Below are 5,426 nucleotides of genomic sequence, written 5' to 3'. Positions count from 1 at the left end.
TAAAGGAATGATAAGGAGTCCAGTAAGGGAGGACGATTTACTTTCCATTGCTTACTATTGGATCCCATTGACCTTTTAAATATATGTTTTGTCTTGTTTTAACAAAAAATAATAAACTTTTATCATTAAAAATAAAAAGAAGGCCCTGGCCTGGTTGCCCACTTGGTTGGAGTGTTGTTCCATATGCCAAAATGTTGCAGGTTTGATCCCTGGTCAGAGCATGTACAAAGGCAACTTATCAATGTCTCTCTCTCTCTCTCTCTCTCTCTCTCTCTCTCTCTCTCTTTCTCTCTCTCTCTCTCTCCTCTCTCTCTCTTTCTCTCTCTCATTTCCTCTCTCTCAAAAATTAATAAACATATCCTCAGGAGAGTATTTAAAAAATAAATAAAATAAAAAGAAGAAGAAGAAGAAGAAAGCTTTTGTGTAGATTTTTGTGACTGGTCTTGCCACCCTGGTATCTCCTTTATGGTCAAACATATTCACTTATATCTCTCATTTTTAATTATCAAGTGTCTTCTATTTTACACATAATTATTCGCATATTGTTAATATCCTGCAGGGGATGTGAATCATCCCTATGTCCAGTATGCACACTGTAGACACTCCCTGTCCATTAGTCCCTCAGTAGATGTCTCAGTTACCATTTCAACTATCGTGGTAGCACAGGGCTGGATTCAAGCCACCCTTACTGTACTTAATAATGCCCTCGGGCTTCCGATCAAGATGTCAGCATAGGTCAACATGGGGACTCACCTCCTCCCACAATCACGTCAGAATTACAACTAAACTACAGGACACTTGTCATTCAGAACTGCCTGAAATCCAGCTGAATGGAATTCTTGCAACTAAGAATTTAGAGAAGAACCCACATCAAGACTGGTAGGAAGGGCAGAGGTGCTGAATGGGCTGGTCACACATCCAACTGTGGCGGATGAAAATTGGGAGGGATATCTTCGATGCAGAGATCCCCCTGAAGAAGGAGGGACCCCAGCGCCCCACCAGGCCCCCCAGCCCAGGGTTCCAGGGCCAGGAAGAGAAATCCTCATAAGTTCTGGCTGTAAAAACTAGCAGGGATTGTGGCTGAGGGAGACAGGGGCTTCTGGAGTCCCAGGGAGTTCTTCTTAAAGGGCCAGCATGAAGACTTACTCAGACTCACTCCCTCTGAGCTCTAATACCAGGACAGCAGTTTGAAAGGCACCAGAGACATACAGGGAGAAACTGAATTGTCTGGCATCAGGGCAAGAGCTGGTGTGGCAAATTTCTCACACTAAAGTGCTGGCAGAGGTCATTGTTCCTTTTCTGAGCCTCCTCTGACAGAATCAGCAGGCAGGTGTCATATCTGAGTCTCCATCAACCTTGCTCACACTTGTTGCCCCACACTGATGATTCTCTGAGACCCAATCCCACCCAACCTGCAGGTCCACTCAAGCTGTTTCCATTGGCTTTTCCATATAAATGGCCTGTGTTGGCTCATGCTTCAGACTTGCCTAAAATCTCTCAAACAAGCAGCATCTGGCTTCAGGATACCCCATACCTCTTGATAAGTGGCCCCAGTCTTGACCTGGCACTCGCAACAGCCAGCCTTGGCTTGCTGCTTGGCCTTGCCTAGGCACCTCCAAGCCCAGTGCAAGTAGCAGCCATCTGCAGGTCACTCTGTAGCTCACACCAAGTGGCCCTGGGCAGAACACAAGCAGTAGCTGACCTTGGCTTGCAACTCCCAGGAAGTCCCAGAGCCAGCACACCCAGCGGACAGCTTCAAACTACATCAAAGCACCATCCAACCACCTCCACAAGCTTCATACTCTAGTGGCAAACTCAGTGGATGCCATCAAAGTAAGTACTGCTCTAGGGGTGGGCCTCTGCACAGCTGATCCTCCACGGTGATTGCAGCTAGTTCTTGTAGCCCATCAGCCTGAAGGTAAATCCCTTCCATTGACATGTCAACAGCAATCAAGGCTCAACTACAACACGAGGGTGTACACAGCCCACATGGGTGGGAGGGAGGTGCACCTGGAGTGCCCAGCTTGGGTGATCAGCAAAGCTGTGCCACTGAACTCTACAGAACACCTACCACATAAGGCCATTCTACCAAGCCCAGGAGACATAATAGTTCTACCTAATACATAGAAACAAGCACAGGGAGGCTGCCAGAGTGAGGAGACAAAGAAACATGGCCCAAATGAAAGAACAGAATAAAACTTCAGAAAAAGAACTAAACAAAATGGAGACAAGTGATGCAGAGTTCAAAACACTGGTTACAGGAATATTCCATGAACTGAGTGAAAACTTCAACAGCATAAAAAGGACCAGTCAGAAATGAAGAACACACTAACTGAAGAATAATTTACAGGGAATCAATAGTAGAGTAGATAAAGCTGAAAATAAAAACAGTGATTTGGAATATAAGGAAGCAAAAGGCACCCTATCAGAATAGCAACAACAACAAAAAAATTTTAATGAGGTTAGTGTAAGGAGCCTCTGGGACTATTTCAACCACACTAACATTTGCCTCATGGGTGTACTGAGAGAGAGCAAGGAATTGGAAACCTTTTTGAAAAAATGACAGAAAACTTTCTTATCCCGGTGAAGAAAATAGACATACAAGTCCAGGAAGTGCAGAGAGTCCCAAGATAATTAAAATGCAAAAGGTTAAAAACAAAGAGAGAATCTTAAAAACAGCAAGAGAAAAGAAGTTAGTTACCTATAAGGAAACTCCCATAAGATTATCAGCTGATTTCTCAATAGAAATTCTGCAGGCCAGAAAGGATTAGCAAGAAATAGTCAAAGTGATGAAAAGCAAGGACCTACAACCAAGATTATTCTACCCTGCAAAGCTATCATTTAGAATCAAAGGATGTATAAAGAGCTTCCCCAACAGGAAAAGCTAAAGGAGTTCATCACCAAAAACTAGTATTACATGAATGTTAAAGGGTCTTCTTTAAGAAGAAGAAAAAAATATTAAAAATATGAAAAATAAAATGACAATAAATACATGTCTAAAAAGCAAAAATGAATAAGCAGAACAGAAAGAGACTCACAGACACAGAGAACATTTTGATGATTGACAGATGGGAGGGTGATTGGAGGAATGGGTTAAAAAGGTGAAGGGATTAAGAAGTACAAATTAGTTGTTACGGAATAGCCATGGGGATGTAAAGTATAGCATAGCGAATACTGTCAGTAATATTCTAATAACTATGTATGGCATCAGATGTGTATGAGATTTATCAGGATGATAATTTAGTAAGTCATATAATGTCTAATCACTAGAGTGTACATCTGAAAGTAATGTAATATTGTATACCAACTATAATTGAAAAAGAAAAAATGATTTAAATAACTTTTTTTAAGTTTTTAAAAATTAAAAACCTATTAATTCAGTGAAAAAAGAAAAAATGGCCCCTAAAGTGCAAGAGTAGTGGTGTTGACAATTCAGATATGCCAAAGAGAAGCTGTGAAGTGTCTCCTTTAAATGAAAAGGTATGTATATGTAGGGAAAAAAATAGTACATAGTACAAAATATACGTTTCGGTACTATCCATGATTTCAGGACCCCTTGTGGGTCTTGAACATGTCTCTCATGGATAAGGGGGGACTATTATACTCAATTATTTGGAAAGCACAAGAATTTGGATAATAGATATGTTTTTAAATAAGTTACTCAAATAATCCTTATAATTAAGGAAACTTACAAAATATTGCTCACTTCACCCACAAAATAAGCCTATAAGATAGGTAAAATAGGCCGCGGCCGCTGCTGCTGCTGCTGCCACCACCACACTGGGTCCTCTCCGGCTCGGCTCCGCCCCTCCTACCTGTCTGGATGAGTATTTCTTCTTTATATCTTTGTTTGCTGGACTTACATGCAGTTTGATTTTCTGGAACTTCTGGTTGTTTCTAGTTTTGAGGTAGTTGTATTCCTTCTTAGTTGTGGAGGGAGATGCAGCATGTCTGTCTATGCCTCCATCTTGGCCAGAAGTCCAGAAGTTAGTGACAGGAGTATGGGAAGGCAAATACAGCTTCTTCTGTCAGGGCACACGCAGCACGGGAGAAGCAGATATGAAGATTATCCGTGTCTTCTGGTGGTACTACTTCTTCAAACTTATAGAATTTATAGACACCTTCTTCATCCTGCATAAGAACAACTGCCAGATCACAGTCCTACATGTCTACCACCACACCTCCATGCTGAACATCTGGTGGTTTGTGATGAACTGGGTCCCCTGTGGCCACTCTTATTTTGGTGCCACACTTAACAGGTTCACCCATGTCCTCATGTACTCATACTATGGTCTATCTTCTGTCCCTCCCATGCATCCATACCTCTGGTGGAAGAAGTACATCACTCAGGGGCAACTGCTTCAGTTTGTGCTGACAATCTTGCAGGCCAGCTGCGGGGTCATCTGGCCATGTTCCTTCCCTCTCGGTTGGTTATACTTCCAAATTGGATACATGATTTCTCTGATTGTTCTCTTCACAAACTTCTACATTCAGACTTACAACAAGAAGGGGGCCTCCCGGAGGAAAGAACACCTGAAAGACCACCAGAATGGGTCCGTGGCTGCTGCGAATGGACACACCAACAGCTTTTCATCCCTGGAAAACAATGTGAAGTCCAAGAAGCAACGGAAGGATTGAGGTTGAAGAAAGGCAAACCTCCAAACCATGTCACCTGGTTGTAAGCACAATATGGTTGTGCCAATGCTTGTTAACAGCTGCTGTAACTAGTCTGGCCTACACTAGTGTGACTCACGTAGGACCTTTTTCATCAGCTCAAAACCCCTAAAACATGTACACAGAGTAGACAAGGAGGCATAAGATTTTTAACATTTCTGGGCTCTCTCCCACCCCTGAGCTGCACTGCGGAGGGAGTGTTATTGTAGTATATACAACACTGCTGTTGCCTTATTAGTTATAACATGATAGGTGCTGAATGGTGATTCACAATATAAAAACACTGTAATCCAAACTGTTTTTTTACTGTAGATCATGCATGTGAATGTAAATTTATACAATGTTACTGTAGAGAAACACACATGCCTTAAAATTTAAAAAGCAGGACCCAAAGCTTATTAGTTTAAATTAGGGTATGTTTGAAGTTTGTATTTGTTTTCAATACTTCTGATTAGAAAAATCAAAGACCATGATTCATGAAATTAGCATGTGACACATAATTTCACGTGACTTGTACATGTGAAATCAGAAACGACACCTTCGGTTTTGTAATATTAGCTTTAAATCAGCCAGGCTCCAGTCCAGTGGAACAGTCAGTTTAACTTTTTAGAAGATCTTACTTTTTTATTTTGAGTGCCACTATTAATAATGTAAAAAGGGGGGGGGCTCTAAAGCAGTCTTGGTGAAACTTAAATATATATTCTTTAACTTCAAGATTTTGGGAAGTGTGTAGTATGAGTAGGCCATTTTTA

General features: G+C 41.5%; 1 pseudogene; it reads left to right on the top strand.

Annotated features, from left to right (window-relative positions):
* Positions 1 to 220: 220 nt before the first annotated feature.
* On the top strand, positions 221 to 4,660 carry LOC150000169 (very long chain fatty acid elongase 5 pseudogene; annotated as a pseudogene).
* The last annotated feature ends 766 nt before the right edge of the window (positions 4,661 to 5,426 follow it).

This window comes from Furipterus horrens, unplaced genomic scaffold (genome assembly GCF_987537825.1).
Source record: "Furipterus horrens unplaced genomic scaffold, mFurHor1.1.pri manual_scaffold_10, whole genome shotgun sequence".
In the NCBI taxonomy this organism is placed as follows: Eukaryota; Metazoa; Chordata; class Mammalia; order Chiroptera; family Furipteridae; genus Furipterus; species Furipterus horrens.
This window is presented reverse-complemented; position numbering and strand designations above follow the sequence as displayed.